The sequence below is a fragment of the Halichoerus grypus genome, chromosome X (genome assembly GCF_964656455.1).
Source record: "Halichoerus grypus chromosome X, mHalGry1.hap1.1, whole genome shotgun sequence".
Taxonomy (NCBI): domain Eukaryota; kingdom Metazoa; phylum Chordata; class Mammalia; order Carnivora; family Phocidae; genus Halichoerus; species Halichoerus grypus.
The window spans coordinates 128,015,322-128,033,521 of NC_135727.1; the positions used below are offsets into that span (position 1 = coordinate 128,015,322).

At 41.9% G+C, this 18,200-nt stretch overlaps 1 protein-coding gene across 1 annotated transcript in view; it reads left to right on the forward strand.

The window, feature by feature from the left end:
• The window catches only part of PUDP (pseudouridine 5'-phosphatase), a 274,593-nt gene extending 258,009 nt beyond the window's left edge, over nucleotides 1–16,584 (forward strand). The window contains exon 6 of the transcript XR_013444575.1: nucleotides 16,479–16,584. The gene's annotated coding sequence lies outside the window, so the exon portion shown is untranslated. The remainder of the gene's footprint in view (nucleotides 1–16,478) is intronic.
• The last annotated feature ends 1,616 nt before the right edge of the window (nucleotides 16,585–18,200 follow it).

An 18,200-nucleotide genomic window follows, 5' to 3' on the forward strand; every position in this document is an offset into this window, starting at 1 on the left:
CCACTCCCCATATTGGAATCATCTTCACATACAGAGGAGTTTCCACGGAGGACTATGTTTTCTGTGATAGTTTGCCACAGTTTGTTTCATTCCATATTCTGTAAAGTACATTCAATACTATGCTTATAAATAAAGCCAACCCAAGCTCGTGTGAGCAAATACCAGCCTGTCTTGATTTCTCCTCTGGGACAGCCTGTAATTTGTCTTGGCACATTTGCCTAAATTTATTTGCCATTATTTCTGTGATTTTTTTCCTCTTACCACCATCCAAGAAATCTTGTCTGGTGGTCCTTATCTTAATGCTATTGTTATTAGTGCCTTTTGGGTTCTACTCTTCTCACTCTTGAATTTTCTGTAGGAATGTCTTCTGATCTCCTCCTAAACTCAGATTAGGCATCCTAAGCAGGCACCAGCATCTTTACTTCCTTATGTATGCTTGCACAATCATGCCTAATTGTTAATACGTTAGGATACATATTATTTTGTAGGAGCTATTTTCCTTGCTTTTCTCCTTTATAGCATGGCTAGGGCATTATATTGCTTTATTTTCAAATTCTGATTGTGGTAGTTTATATCATACACGAGTGTTATGTCAAGAGAAAGAAGGCATTACATTTCTTATAAAGAAGGCACTTGTTGCAGATAATGTTGAGGCACTCCAGGATACAGGTAGGAAAGTAATGTGAGAGGGACCCCCACCGCAGCCTGCCTTCTCCAAGAAACATGGCACTTCACAATGGTGCTAGAAGGCATGAAAGGCCTTGGATGCGGACTGAAAAAAAACATGAGCTCATGAGCGGGGCAAGAGCAGTGGGCCAGCATTTTGGTCAGGCTTGGCCACAGGTTTTGAGACCATGTACAGATCTCATAGGCTCCATCATCTTCATGTCCCAAACGCCAAACCCACGTGTCCAGTAACTGAGTGGATGTCCACTCAACCAACAAGAACGTGTTCTTATGTTGTCGCCTCTGGGAAGGTTAGCTCTTTTCACACTGCTTTGCAATGATGTGTTTCTAGCTATGACTCTGTGACCCAACCATTTTCTCTCTAAGGATAGGGGGTATTTCTTGTCCATCTTTGTGTCCTTGGACTTGAGTATTGAAAACTATAAGGTACTTCAAACATATGGGTAGACTCAATGCACTACTTCAATCATACATTTATTCCAAGCCTAGGTGAGTTTTACCGTTTTAACGCCTCTGACTTAACTGATTTTGAGTAGCCAGAACCATTGTTGTGCCTACTGACAATAATGAGCATAAACCTGCTTAAGAGCCACTGTGGTTATTATAAATCTCCCTTATTTTTGCAATTTTCGATGAAAGAGAAAGGGTGGCTTTATTTCCACTCTCCACTATCCAGGCATCAGAACCAGAACATAAATGTGATACAGCTTTATGCATATCAAGGGTCATTTCCTGGAGGCACACATCATAACCACAGAATAAAATTTACATTCCTGCAGGCTTTAATTTTGTATTTATGAAATTTTTATAGGTTTTCTAATAGAGAGTCTGCCTAGAGTTTGGCCAGGGTGTGAAAAATATTATATAGTAAATGGATGGCTGTATCCACCACTATTCTCAAGACGTGAGAGTAAAAATGTAAATAGTTGAAATACCTGCAGATGAAAGACTAAAATGTCCTAGACATTAATCACATGCCATGCCACACTAGTAAGTAGTTTGATATATATTATCCTATTTGATGCTTATAAAACTTGCTAAAGTAGAACTCACCAGTTTCCTTTTCTACATGAGGGAGCTGGGACCCAGAAAGATGGTTATACGGCCAGTAAATGATGGATATGTTGGAGCCAGATTTCTCTAACTCTAAAAACATTGCTCTGCTAGACTCTGTTCCTCATTTAGGTGATGTCTTTCTTTTGTCTTGACATTTTTTTTTTCAGACTTCCTTTCCCTAAATGGAGCTGCTACCATGGTTTTACGGCTATTTCCCTTCATGAACATATTTTCCCATAGTCAAATTTAGCCACTTTTCCTTGTCTCTCCTTGTTAACAAATGCTTCCCAGCGTCTATAATAGAGATGCATACATTTTCATCTCTCTGCGTATGGCAAAGGGACATTTCAGCCAGTTGGAATATTGCTTTGAGTATCCATCCTCCTACGTGGGTGTGAGGGCAAGCACTGTTCAGCCAACAGCCAGCATGGGAAGACGGCTTTGATCTTCGGGCCGGCAAGATGGTCTTTTTTGTAGGATGGTGCAGACCTGATTTTGTCCTCCTGAAAAGACATGTCATTTCTTGTCTTCTCCCACAACAAGCCCGATCCGGTCCTCACACACCACACCTTCTCTTCCAACAGCACGCACACTAAAAATGCACGGTGCCAAAGCTCCTGTTGTCCCCATGTCAAAACCCAGAGAAGCAGGGATGCAGTCTCTCTTGTACACGCAGTAGTCAAACCCTGACATGAAGGATCCAAAAACTAAATTTTGACTCACACATATTTCAATCCACCATTTCATGGAGACGCCTGCTTTGATGATCTATTGTGTTGTACTTACCTAAGACCTAAGAAAGCAATCAAGGGTTCCTTGAGTGGAAGCATCGCTTTAGCATAGCTATATAAAGATGATCTGGATTGTTTAAAAAAAAACAAAACATGCAAACTTGTGATTGGCACCCTTTCCGATGGCTCCTCGTGAGCGTCTCTTCCTGTTCTCCATCACCTCCCTGTCCCGTAATGAGTGGCGTCCCGAGCCTGGCGTTGCCTCTCTGTATCCTGGTTGCTATGCTATGCCCTTCATGCCCGCTGCATGCTAACAGAAGTCCTAAGTCACATTTCCAGTTCAGACATCTCAAGAAATCCAAGACCGTGCATTCTCCTCACTCATGCATCTGTTTGGGTTCCCCAGAGGAATTTTAGCCTTAACAAGTGACAAACTTAATTCTTGGCTTCTCCCTTCTTGCTGTCCATTGCTCAACACTTACCCTCCTGCATGTTCTCCCTGTCTTGGTAAATACGCACCTATAGCCGCAGGACGCACGTGCTACCCACGAGCTGACCTTCACGCCCTCTCTCTCCCACCATCCTCCTATCCCAACCTCACATCTGTCCCCAAATCTCGTCTTGCTTACTCTCAAAATGGCCCCCGTTTGAGGATGAGGGAGTGGCTGGAAGAGGGTTTAGGAAGGGAGATACACGTGAAAGAAAATAAGCGCAAGATAAATTGCATGTTATCAATGATACGTGCCATGAAGAATAAGCACAGGGAGGGCGTAGGGGTCCTGGAAAACCAGTCCAAACCCTTGGGAGTTGGTGGACCCATTTAGCTGACGGCACCCCATGCTCTTTCGTCTTAGATGCCGTTAATTCTGGAGCCTTTCCAATCACACCATCTCAAACAATTTTCTAAGGTTTTATGCTACATCTTCTGCATATAACATCAAAATCATCAACGAAAAAAATATTAATTTTAATATTGAAGGAATGAAAGCATTCCCCAGGATTAAATTTCCATATGTTGGCCCATGAATATAATTCTCTCGAATATAATTAAAATATCACAAAAGAAAAAGCATCAATATTATTTACCTTGAAGCCATTGCTGTAGAAAGTGACACGAACGGTTGTGCAATTATCTGGCGAATTGATCAATGCAGACTGTTAATCTCTGTGTCTCAGACGCTCCAGCCTATTTTTCTTATCTCCTACCATTATAAATTTCTCAGCAGTGTAAAATAGGATTGTACTGTTGCCTTCACCAGGGAAGAAATGCATCAAGCTCGGAGATATGTAAATCTCTTATCAAAATTTTAGGAATTATCATGTGCATAAGAGAGAAATTTGAGATAAGGTTGAATTCCCATAAGGCGGTCTTTCAAAAGGGCCCACACTTTCCTTTTGCACTCACTACCCCGTCTTCCTCTTCTGCTTAACATGGCTTACTTACAAAGCACGTGTTTCGGAAGGGATGAGGTTGGTGGGAGTGATATATTTTATCTCCTAAAAACTGAAAACTGTATGCCATCATTGCTTTGTGTTAGTCTGGATTCTCCACTTCTTTTCTGTAAAGATTCCCACCGTAAGAAGATGTAAATGTCTCTTCCAGTCTATGTCCCTTAATTGACGACTTGTTGCCACATCATACTTTTGGTTAAGAGGTAGATTCTTAATCGGACAAGAATATTGCATGGGTTTCGTTTGACGGATGGATGACAGGCAAAGGTCTCACCCAGCCTCTGATGCAGTTTCATGGCTCCAAGATCAGCTTGGGGCTCTCCCCGCTTCTTGTGCCCCCGTTTGCCACGGACTAGACCCTCCTGATGTCGTCCCTCATCTATGAGCGGCTGTCACTGAGTCTGGTGTGAAGACTAAGGGCATAGACTCTGGGGCCAGACTGCCCCCATCACACCCCTTCACGGTCTTTGGTAAGTCTCCGTGACTCAGTTTCCCCACCTGTGAAATGGGTTAACAGTCCTTCTACCATCGGCCAGTGTTATCATGCTCCTTTTATGGAAGAAGATAGTGTAGCCCATTAGGGCCAAGAGGGTGTGATCTCAGCTTGGACCTCATGGTGGTTGGAGGAGGCTGGGGCTCCCCACTCAAGCTCCCTGAGCCTCAGTTTCCCACATGTCAAATGGGTTCCATAGTTTGCCTTCCTCATATGATCCCTGTGGGGACTTGAGTGAGAATACAGACGCCAAGGTGCTTTGTAAGCTGAAACACGTAAAGCACAGGCTCATTTCCATTATCACCTAGGACGCTATTGTAATTGAAGGCAATACACACAAACACACGTCCACGCCGTCTGCTTCAAGAACCCATTTGTGGTCTTCTATTCATCCTAAAAGTCTGAGGCGTCTGCCACCTCATGGAGGCGTGAATATGTAAACCCTTGGCCTGGGTGGTGTTTACCCCCAAAGACACAGGCGTGGGGCTCTTGGCGGGAGAAGGGGCGCCAGGAAGGAAACACTATTGTGTGGGCTTTTAATGCGCTTTCCTTTTTAAGTAACCGCAGAGCAGGATTACATTAAATTAGGCTGCGCGTCCTTACTCCCCTGCGGCCTCATCAAACAAAGCTTGCGCCCTGGGATCAAACAGCAGATCTTTGAAGCTGTGTCAGCAGCTTGACTTCCCCCATCCATCAGGCTCAAGACTGGAAGGCAGTTTGGAGTCTCGTTTGTGGAGGTTGGGGGGCGTGTTCTCCCCCCTCCTTGTGATCGTAGGTGAGTGTAAGCTGCTCCCAGGAATAGGACCCTCTTTCTTACCCAGAAGCCCAAGTAATTGACCACCAGAGCTGCTTGAGTTGTGCGTATCGATCAGTGACAGTCCGAGGCTCTCTTGCCATCACTCGTCCTGGGAGGCCTAATTAACAGAGGCTTGCTTGCTGAATTAGATAAAATTTACTGTCCGTTGAAATTAATGTGATGTTGTCTGAGCATCCTTCACCTAATACTGGAAAATGAAGTTTAAGTGCTGGGAAGGTGTGGGCTGGGGCGTCCTATTGAGAGCTGAAACATTTAACAGTAGCAAAGAAGTCACTTTTTCAGAGTTTGCTTGGGCCAGCTAGAAGAACAAATATTGTGTATTTGTCCTCACACCTGATAGCCAGCATGTAAACCTAACAACTAATTGTTATGCAAAACAACTCCTATGAAGAATTATTTGCTATGGTGGCTATTGTCATTTACTTTTGCTCCGCTGAGAATTGAGATGTTTCTTCCATTAAAGATAAGCAATACAGATTTACCATGATTTGGTAGCATTGGGGAAATAATAAAAGAGTTTGAACTTCATTATTTAATACTTTGAAAGGCAGAGGAGGGAGGACTATTTCTAAATCTAGATTTGCAGTTAAATCTGAAAGAAGAAAATTTAATCAACTCTGACTATTTCAGATGCCAGGGCTGTTTTTGTATCTGCGATTTTGTAAAATGTAATTCTTCCTATTGTATTCCAATTAATTGGTGGTGCAATTTTTTAAGTAGCTCTGTTCAGGACTTCACAGATTTCTGCCAAGATATCCTTAGTCTTCTGTGTAGCACTCTCTAAATGCTATAAATATCCATTTTGTCTTTCTTGAGAAACTAATTAGAAGAAAAAAAAGTTAGGACTAAAACCATATTAATAGATGCTCTGTAAACAATTAGGGGATCATAGTTTTAGACCCAAATACTTAACAACCTTGATTTGAAGGAATAGGGAAACATTTTTAAAAAATCAATATATATTTCTATTTCTCTCTTCCCTAGGTATTTTTTTTTTTTAAAAAAAGAGAGTTTTGCCCTGGTTAGCTTGACTGGTTTGATAGCCAAATATGCATTGATCTTGGGGTTTAGTATTATATTTGAATACATAGAAATGAAGGCCTTATGAAAATCTTCAGACCACATTTCAAATATCTAGAGGTCATTATGTCTGAAGATACTGTATTTATTTATTTTGCACGTTTAGCCACGTTCATTTTGAATTCTTCTGGAAAGAGTTTGGTCTAATTCAACCAGTGAAATAATCACCTGACACTTCCACCAAGTCCTTCTGGTCATTTTAGAGTCAAATGCCGTAGGAAAGATGCGTCATTGTGAAGCTCAGGACTCTTTTTGTAGGAACAAGGGAAAGGGTAGCAGCTCATCACGTGTAACCTCTCTAGGTCACCTGTTTTTACATCTTATTTTAGACACATAAAGGATCACTGGAAGACCGATCCATAATTATACTGAGATGATTCATCCTTTTAAATGCTTACATGCATTTTATTGAGAAAGTATATCATAATTCATTTAACCATTATGCTATCTGTAGACATTTAAATTATATCCAAATTTTATTGCTATAAACTATCATTTCCTAAGTACTTTTGTCATATCCTGTGAGCTAGAACCAAACTACAGTTCACCTTTGAACAACATGGGGGGTTAGGGGCGCCAACCCCCCACATAGTCAAAAGTCCACCTATGACCTTTGACTTCCTGAAAATGAAACTACTAAAAGCCCCCGTTCACTAGATGCCTTACCAATAATATATAAACAGTTGATCAACACATAGTTTGTGTGTTATGTTATTATAACCTGTATTCTTGCAATAAAATAAGCCAGAGAAAAGAAAATGTGATTAAGAAAATCATCAGGAAAAGAAAATATATTTATAGTTCTGTAAATATTTATTTGTTGTATATATATTGATGTATTCAATATATATTACATTGGATACAAATACTGTATACAAATATACTCGTATGTTACATATTGGATACAAATATTTATTGAGTGTCTTTATTGAAAAAACAAGTGGGACCCATACAGTTCAAACTCATATTGTTCACGAGTCAATTATATTTTAATTACTCTTGCTTAAAATATGATTTAATACCTGTGGGGCATCATTTCCCCCCTTAATTACCTGAGTTTCTTTCCATGAATTTTACTGGCTTTTTTTTTTTTTTTTTTTTGCAGTTCCCCCCTGCCTTGTGAATCTTAGAATAAGCTTGTCTATTTCAAGCATAAATCTGATTAATTATATCTTTTTTCTGAAACGTGAACATGGAAGTGTAAGAATGAAAACATAAACCTCTTTTATACTTTGGGACAATCATCTGAAAAGATTCTGTATTTTAATATATTGAATATAATATCTGCAAGAATGAGATTATGGCACCTGATGGTGAGTTGCCAGTGAATGGGATTTATCATAGTCATTTACTATCAATGTCATCGATGTTATTGACACCAATTTCACTGAACACCGGTGTCAACCCATGTCAACGTTTTTGTACTGAATACTTGTCATCTCAGCCATAGTCTGCATATTTTCGTTTTGCCCCCGCAGTGGAAGATGGTGCTGGTGTGTGTATTAGTCAGCTGTCTCATGCCGTGTAACAAATACACACCAAATGTCTCATCTTACAATAGCACACATTCATGTTCTCACAGCTTCCGTGGCTCGGAAGTCCTGCAGTGGCTGAGCTGGGTATCTGTGGCTCAGGGCACCTCGTGGTGTCAGCTGGGACTGCAGTCCTTTGAAGGCTTGCCTGGGGAGGGAAGATGTGCGTGCAGGATGGCTCGCTCGCATGGCTGTTAGCTCTGAGTCCCCGCTCCTTTGGATCTGTCGGAAGAACCTCCGCTCTGTACTGTGCACAAGACAGCCGCTGGCTTTCTGCAGAAGGAGGGAGCCAAGACAGAGAGCGAGAGAGAAACCAGAATGTATTTCACGAGCTCGCTTTGGGAGGCATGCTCCAGCATGGCACAGAGAGTAGAGTCCTATTGGCCATACAAACCGATCCTGGTAGAAGGCAGTTCAGGATGATGTACGGGTGTGAACAGCATGGGGCAGGGAGCCTCACAGCCCCCTTGAGTGCAGCTACGGCAGTGAGCAAGAGCTGATACTTTCAGTTCTCTCTCTGGAGCCTGAAACGCATCATTGGTATTCAAATTTTCAATTGCGTGTGGTCCAGTGCTTTCCTTTGATAATCTGGCACCATCACCAGCATGTGCGATGTAGTGGGCTACCATGACCACAGTTATGAATGTGGCCAATAAAATTACCTTTGGGGGGGCACCTGGGTGGCTCAGTGGGTTGAGCATCTGCCTTCAGCTCAGGTCATGATCCCAGCGTCCTGGGATCAAGTCCTGCATCAGACTCTTTGCTCAGCGGGGAGTCTGCTTCTCCCTCTCCCTCTGCCTACCACTCCCCCGCTCATGTGCACGTTCTGTCTCTCTGTCAAATAAGTACATCTTTAAAAAATTAAAATAAATAAAATAAAAGCACCTTTAGGGGAAATCTCTTAAGTTATGGAGTTCTTTGTTTTAACATCATTCTTTTTAAAATTTAATGATTTTTTCCTTCTCCATAGTTAATTCTTTATTTAGGTTGAACATTATTTCCTAAACCAAAAGAGCACAAATTGTCAAAGACACCAGAGATTATACCATCTGCAATGTACCCAACAGGGCTACGTGGTGAATCGTTCCAACAAGCTGGATAAATACTTCCTTTTTGCTGGCCACATCTCACCCCTTGTAAGATCTGTACTGTGTTCCAGAAAACTCAGATGAGGTGCATGTTAAGAAGGACTAAGTCCTGTGGCTTCCTGTCCTTCCTTAGAATCTGTCTTTCTCGCTCTCCTTCTCTCCCTGCATCCCTCATCCCTCCATCCCTCCCACTTATTCTGTTTTAGATTACCCAAAACACACATAGGAGTCTATAATCCAGACAGAGTTGGATGTGCCAGTGATTCACACAGGTATAAACTACAAAATATAACTTGTTTTACAGTGCATTCTTTTTTTTAAAAAAAGATTTTATTTATTTATTTGTCAGAGAGCATGCACAAGCAGGGGAGCAGGAGAGGGAGAAGCAGACTCCCTGCTGAGCAGGGAGCCCAATGTGGGGCTCCATCCCAGGACCCTGGGATCATGACCTGAGCCGAAGGCAGACACTTAACCCACTGAGCCACTAAGATGTCCTTACAGTGAATTCTTTACTCAATTCTGTGACCATAAGGAAGGATGTGGAGATAATTTGTGGAAACTCACTGAATAGAAAAATTAAAGGCACAGTAAGATATTCTACCGTATTGGCCAAGAAGCTTTTGATCTTTCCTTTTCTTTATTCTTCCTGATCCACAATTTGACTGTCCTTAAGTAATAATTTAAGTCCAAAATATCAGTCAAAATGAAGGGACTTACCGAGAAACACTCGCTCATAAACACACATGTGTGTACACACACACACACACACACACACACACACAAACATTCTGAACCTAATTAAAACAAAACTATTTTCAATTTCTACCCCTCAGGCATCTCTAATGGGATAAAAGGTGTCATGTTTGATGAAATAATGGTCTTCCATTCAGGGCCTTCTTATGGTCCAAGAGGCCAGCTCTCTCGCAATGAGTATGACCTTGGTTTGGGATTGCTAATGATGTTGAATCACTGTACTTCACTTCTTTTCAGGGAGGTTATGGTAGCAATTAACTTCACAATTCACATGGTCAAGATGACTCACAGTTGAAAGCTCCTGAGTTGTCTGAAGATCAGTTTTTTCTTTTAGGATTGCACTAGAAAGCCTAAAAGCAGCCATGAAACAGGATGGTGTGAATAGCAAAGGTCTGATTTCCAGGAAGGAGACTCACCGTTGGGGAGTTTATCACCCCGTTTTCCCTCCAGGGACTGAGAGTCAGTATATCTCAGTTTTTGACATTTTATAAGGCTGTATTATACCTCTCAATAATTGTTATTATTTATTCAAGACATCATATTAAAAAGATGTGCGGAAAGAATTCTTCTTGAGTCTCTTGCATTTCTGCATGTATTGGAATTAGAGGTCCTGACAGGCTTCCTTCTGGAAAATCTTTCAAGGATGTTTGTGTCGCTAACAGCCTTGGGTTAGGTTGTTGCTAACAACATTGTCCTCCTCCCAAACAAGTAGCCAGTTTGCTTACTCATCATGACTTTATTAATAAAGACAATGTCTTCTGTGAGAGGAAAGATCAGACAGGCTGACCCCCCATTATTAGTATTCAGGTAAGGTTCCCTAAGTGCAGGATCCTCTCCTATAACACTATCTACTATGTGTGCACCTGCCATGGGGGAGCCAGCCGCCATGTTGTGAGGAAACCCTATGGAGAGAGAGCAAGGGGCCCAGGAAACAAGAGACCAGGGCTTACCTTCAACCACATGAGCGAGCCATAGATGGGACTACAGCCCTGACCAACAGATGGGCTACAAGCCCATCAGATACTTTGAGCCCGAGGAACCCAGCCAAGACACACCTGGGCTGTTGACCCACAGAAGCTGTGAGACGTGTGATGTTTGGGTTGCTACATTTGGGGATGATTTGTCACACAGCAGTAACTAAATAATACAAACCAAGAAGAGTGCCTAGAACATGAGAGGGGTTCATTAATGAACAAGTTAAAGAAGATACGTGTTTCTAGGTTCATGGATGTGGTCCTCTTGACAACCAGTGGGGCTCTCTGGTTCCCAGAAATGGCATTATAGTTCTCAGACAGCCTGGACAATGGAGCTGTGGCTCTTCTCCATCTATCTATCTATCAGCTATCTATCATCTCTCTACCTACCTGTCAGTCCCTCTATCCATCCATCTATCCATCCATCCATATCTCCCTCACTCCCTCCATCCCTCCCTCTCTCCATCCATCCCTCCATCCATCCATCCTTCCATCTATCTATCCATCCATCATCTATCTATCCATCCATCCATCCATCATATCTATCTATCTATCTACCTACCTGTCCATCCATCCATCCATCCATCATCCATCCATCTATCCATCCATCCCTCCCTCACTCTCTCCATCCCTCCCTCTCTCCGTCCATCCCTCCATCCATCCACCCATCCATCATATCTGTCTATCCATCCATCATCTATCCATCCATCCATCCATCCATCCATCCATCTATCATCAATCTATGCATCAAAGAAATTAAGGACAGGCCAGAAGAAGCCTCCCTACATGAGCCTACAGCCAATCCTAGACATGCAGCTGAGATAGAGAACATGGGATTCACCACAAATCCTCTTGAACAGGACTGGCTGTTTGGGAGTTACCATCTTGTAAGCCTACTGTGGATGGCCAAGTCCACCCGCTCGGGAATAAATGAACAACCTTCTCAGGAATAGATAGATAATCCTTACTCTGGAGGGAGATGCTGATTAGTTTTCAGGTTTCATATTTCTGAGTGGGGTATGCAAAACTGGGTAAGCTGAGACCTTCTTCTAAATACATATTTCAGAGAACGTCCAAGTACCTGCCTGCAGCCCCCACTTGTTGGTCCCGTCCGCAGTGTCCACAGTCCCCTCTTTGATTCTGAATCCAGGCACTTTTCTTCCCACAGAAGGGAATCCAAACTAGTACTATGGTGAGCCACTCTCTTCTTATGTTTTTTAATAATTTATTTTTTTCCCAACAAGTATATCCCCCAATGAAAATTTTCAAACATACAAAAACTTGAAGGAATTCTCCCTTGGACAGCTATGTCCCTGCTACACAGATGCTACCATTCATTAACTAAAATTAACATTTTACTAGATATGTTAGTTTCCTATCACTGCTAATTACCACATTCTTAGAGGTTAAGTGACATCAATTTGGTACCTTTCTGCTCCGGAGGTCAGAAGTCTGATGCAGCTATCCCCTGCATGGTGTTGGCAGCTCTGTGTTTTTTCTGGAGGCACGAGGAAGAACCTGTGTCCTTGCCTTTCCAGCTTCTAGAAGCAGCCTATATTCCGTGGTCTAAACTTCTCCCTGCGTGCAATCTTGCTTGTGTCCCTTTCTTTCCACAGGTGTTGATCCTGATAAACCTCGTGCTTGTTAATCACCCTCTCAGTCGGCTTCCTGCAGAACCCAACCCCAGACACCACACTCTGTCAAATAGTGCGAGGAGCATGGTGTCTCACAGTCAACTCCTGAAAATCTAAAATTATGTTCTGGAAGAATTCAAAGATATTTATAGTTAAAAAAGAAAGAAAGAAAGAAGGAGAAGGAGGAGACAGAGAAAAAGAAGGAAGCAGGGGAGAAAGGAAGGAAGGAGGGGAGGGAGGGAAGGAAGAAGGAAAGAGAGCTATCCTTCATTCAGTGGAATGTTGGGACAAGTCTTTCTTTTCTAGATGGCGGGTCAGTGTGAATGAAAGTCTTCTCTAGGGCGACTTGCTTTTCTAAGGCCATGAGTTTCAGTCCACATTCACACATTCAGGTGTTAGCTGACACTTTGCCATTTGACGGTGGAAAGGGGTATCCCATTGGGCTGAACTCTCAATTTAACTAAGTATTTCTTTTTATTTCTTTGAGCAATGATAGAGTTTCTCAGGGGGTAGTTTGCTATTTCGCTGAAACTAGCTTCACCTGGACCAAGTCAAAATAACTAAAACCAAGAATTATCTCCAGTCACTTTTTTGGTAAATGGAGAGAACCATTGAAATTTTCTATTCACATAACCAGAAAGAAAAAACAAATTGCTTACCGAATACCCTATCTATCATCTATCTATCTATCTATCTATCTATCTATTCATCCATCCATCCATCCACCCACCCATTCTATTTATCTATCTATCCATCCATCCATCTATTATCTATCCATCCACCCATCCATCATATCTATCTATCTAATCTATCTATCTATCTATCTATCTATCTACCTACCTACCTATCTGTCTATGCATCCATCCATCATCAGTCTATGCATCAACTATGTATTACCTATCATCTATCTACCTATCTACCAAATTATTAATCACTTATTTATCATCTATCTACCTATCTATGCATCCATCCATCATCAATCTACGCATCAACTATTTATTACCTATCATCTATACTGCATTATTAATCACTTATTTATCATCTATCTACCTATCATCTATTTATCTGTGTATCATCTATCCATCTACCCATCTATGTTAAACACACAAAAAGCCTACCAGACTTCCTGATTCTTTTCCTCGCCTCACATCCTGTATACAATCTATTATGAGATACCACTGGCCCTATCTATGTTCTGTCTGGCCACCACTGCCATGGTAGCCCAGATGGCCTTGAGCTCTCATTCCTACACCACTGTGCTGGTCTGTCTCTTGCTGCTTCTCCTCGTGCTTCCCTCACTGCTATATGTTCACAGTGCAGATGGAATGATTTTTGGCAAAAACACATCCCAGCCGAACACCCTCCAAAGCCTTCCCATTAAGCCCAGGATAACACGCAAACTCGTTCCCAGGACCCCAAGACTCCAAGTGTCCCTGCTTCCTACTCACCTCTCGAGCCTCTTCTCTTCCTACTCCCCTCTTTGCTCACTAGCCTCTGACTAGTCCTTTCTTCTGTCCTATTAAGTGACCAGCCCACTTCCCCAGGCTCTGCATCTTCCTGGCCCCTGTCATCACGAGGAGAATCCAAGTGTCATCTCTGCTGGGGAAACTTCCCCAACCACTTGTCGAGAATATCAACTCTACCAGCCAACTCGGAATCACTCTGAATCTCCTGGGACATTGTGACTATCCCATCTCTTTCAAATTCTCCAACATACGAGACACCATGTAGCATAAGTTATTTTGCTTTATTGTATGAATAGGCTTCACGAGAGTGACATTACCTGTTCCTTTTCACTGCCCTGTGCCTCCCCTTAGAACGTTTATCAACACATAGTTGGTGCTCCCAAATATTTATTGCATGTAGGTTTAATTCTTTTGTTATGAACTAAGATAACATTTTTTTTAAAAACCCTGAGGTTATATACAAACTAGGTCTTATTTTCTGTAATAAGCACAGGCTTTAGGAATGAAAGTATAGTAGCCAAAGTGTTGAGAAAACAATTGTCTGCTTCAAGATTCACAAGTGAAACTTTTCCCAAGCTTTTGGTGATAACTATAAAGATAATCCTTGAGTCTAATGATTAAAATAAGTGCAAACAATTTAACCATAAGTATATATTAAATTCAAGTATCAAAGACAATTCATATCAAGTATCAAAGACAATATAAAAGAAAGTCATTAATGGCCATACTGTTCCATCCTCAGCAAATAAATTATATTTTCATTTTGGGGCTGAGGTTATTATGCTATAAACACTAGGAAACTGTGTAAAAGAGTTTCAGGGAAAAGTAATTACCTACAGTTACATAAAGGATTGTGTAGTGGAAGGAAACCCTTTTCTTCTGAGAACCCAGTAATAAAAGACAGGTTAACAAGAGAAAAACAGACAGACGTTTATGAACACATCTACATCCTGTATACATGGGGGATACCCAGGAAAAATGGATAACTCAAAGAAGTGGCTTTAGAATTCAGAATATTTTTGTTTTTTAAGATTTTATTTATGTATTTGTCAGAGAGAGAGAGCACAAGCAGGGGGAGTGGCAGGCAGAGAGAGAAGCAGGCTTCCCGCTGAGCAGGGAGCCCAATGTGGGACCCTGGGATCATGACCTGAGCCAAAGGCAGACGCTTAACCGACTGAGCCACCCAGGTGTCCCAAACCATAAGAGACTCTTAAGGATAGAGAACAAAATGAGGGTTACTGGAGGGAGGTGGGTGGAGGTTGGGTTAGATGTGTAATGCATATTAAGGAGAGCACTTGTTATGCCGGCCCTGGGTGTTGTAAGTGATGAATTACTGAATTCTACTTTTTTTTTTTCCAAATGTTTCCAGATTTTATTAAAAGCTTATCATTTAATATTATATTTATAGAGTTCATCCATATATTTGTACATATTTCTTGTTTATTTTAAAGTCTGTTACTATTCCATTGTTTGACTCTATGATAGTTATATTTTTATGCCTTTAATGTACTTCGATAAATGCTCTTTTACCTGAAATAAACTTACTTTTTTTTAACACATCAAGAAAACTAAATATATGATTGTGCACATTCATCACAAAATAGTTAGAATCACACAATTACAAATCAGATCATGAAGATAAGTTTAGAGCCTCTTTTAGCCCTGCCAACTTTTTTCCATTCAGTACGTGCCCTCTTTAATACCCATCACCAGGCTAACCCATCCCCCCACCCCCACCCCTCTAGAACCCTCAGTTTGTTTTTCAGAGTCCATCGTCTCTCATGGTTCATCTCCCCCTCTGATTTCCCCCCCCTTCATTCTTCCCCTCCTGCTATCTTCTTCTTCTTTTTTTTTTAACATAAAATGTATTATTTGTTTCTGAGGTACAGGTCTGTGATTCATCAGTCTTACACAATTCAGAGCACTCACCATAGCACATAGCTTCCCCAATGTCTATCACACAGCCACCCCATCCCTCCCACCCCCCACCACTCCAGCAATTCAGAATCTGAATACCAGAAGAGACGGGGCATGTAGGCGGGGAGAGTGAATGATTTTAGGAAAGATGACTAGGCCCTCAGGAGGACAGGTGGAGGTAAGACAGTTTGGGACAGAATTTGGGGGGGGGGTGTGGAGTCGACATCTAATGTCTCCTGTTATAGGAGACCATCTTTGTGGTTGAGGACACTCCTGGGGAAGGCGCTGATGACAGCTGAGTTCCTCCTGGAGGATGTGTCTTTAGGCAGATGAGGGAGGTTCAGGGAAAGCCTGCCCCTCCACCTGCTGGTTTTCAAGGGGCTAGAGCTCACAGTCATCAGTATACTCAAGTGGCGTATTTTGGGGTGGCATGTTCTGCTACTCTCCAGTTGTGTCCATTGGATTGGTTTCAGCAGTAATGCCACAGAATTAAAAAAAAAATAATAATAACAACAGTATTCCACAGCACAAAAAGCAAAACACAATGGAATAATAAGAGACCAAGCAATGGGGAAATACTCTCTAACAATGACACAGACATTCTATTTCTTCCCTGGGTGTCTACCTCAATAAAGAGGTCAAAACATGATGATCTATACCGGTGCTCACAGCTACAAATAGCAGACACGCAGACCTTTAAGCTTATATTCAGCAACCAGCCCAAGGTCCAAAGGGTTTGAGGCCAGACCAAGCAGTTTTGTGTTCTCTCGTCATGATTTACATTCTGCTTTATTTTAGGTATTCACGATTCTGACTCTGTGTTGCTTGATTCTCGAATGGATTTTTGAGCAGCCATCAAATCATGTCTGAGGTCCGTCTACCGAGGCGAAGTCACATAAATCAGGTAAACTGTGTGAAATTTGACCAATGCTGTGATGACAGGCTGTTGCTATAATCTTCTGGTGTAAATCAACCTTCAGGGGTGGGGTGGGTTGGGGAGAGAATGCTCAGGACGGAAATGGGAAATCTGCTGGAAGTGTTCTCCATCATGGTACAGAGCAGAAAGTTGAGAAAAAAACATGGGTTTTGAAAGGCATACAATGACTATCTGTCTACTGAATAAGATCTAGGAGTGGTGGGGATATTTTATAAGATCCTGAGGAACAAGACCCAGGGATTAGATGGATGTATTGACTGTGGGCTGCAGATAAGGGGCAGTCAAGGGGGCTCAGATGGGCCAGTGAGCAACTCCCAACTTTGAGAATGCGTTAGATGATTTAATCTGGTGTGCAGAAAAGTGCAACATACTCTCCTGTCCCAGTCAGAGGTCTGTACATACAGAGACTCAAAGCATCAGAGAATGTTTGGAGTATCTCAAATCTGCACTATGACTTCTGTGAACACAAAGGTGGGTGCTGTTGCAAAGAATCTGTACACAGTAATAGAAATTATTCATCCAGAGGGTGTTTTGTTCTTGTCTTTTTCTTTAGTTTTCCCTTTATCTCTCTTTTTTTTTTTTCCTTTCGAGACACTGCTGGGAATTTCACCCAGAGAAGCTGAGATCTATATGAGACCGGTCCTTATCTTATATAGATGTTCCTCTTCTTGAAGTGGGACTCATGATCTTAATAAATAAATACCTTGTGTGTGTTTCTGCTTGATGTCTGTTTCTGCTTCAAGATTTTAAACTCTAAGAGCCAGGCATCAAATATCTCTCTCTCCCTATTGTTATGTGCTTGGATTGAGCCTTTGGGCTCATAGTAGATGATCAATAAACAGGTATTGAAGAAGCGAGTGAAACATGGGATGGCATTGAGTTGACACTTGCATTGAGACAACAAGGAACTATACTATAAATGCTTTGGGGTCTTAGAAAGAGAGAGAGAGAGAGCAGTGCGCAGAGTATTCATGGACGTGGTTCATCTTGGTTCAGACCTTAAATGGTGGATGAAATTTCGAGGGAAAGACCTTGAACATCGCCCAATGAACATGAGCAAGGTATGTTGTGGTTACATCACGCAGAATGTGCATGTGGGGAGAAGGGAAAGAGTCTCACTCCCTTGAAAGAAAGACGCGTATGGTAGGTAGGAAACCACTCAAGTCTACAAATGCCTTGCCGTGAAACCCACATCCGTTTTATCAGAGATGCTGCCCAGTTTGTCCTTCTGTACAAAATATCTTCCTTATAAAGTTATTAGAGTTTTTATTTGGTGTGTGTGGGGAAGCTGTGATGAAAGCATATTACGGTTCAAGCGTTTGGCATGTTGCTCATTTCTTGCGTCAAGCTAAGACAGCGATGGGGAAACAAAGCACAAGTTTATAACATTAAGGAACGAAAGGCAAATTTTCTGGACAGGAAAGTTACGTAGTGATTATTGGTTGCACGGGAAGGAGTCTCAAACCTACCAGATGCGTGTGAGGTGAGGACACCCTCCCGGGAGATAATGCAGTGAAGGTTCAGGAAGTGGCAATTTCTATGAAAATGGAAAACATCGACGAGAGTAATATAATTTGTAGAGG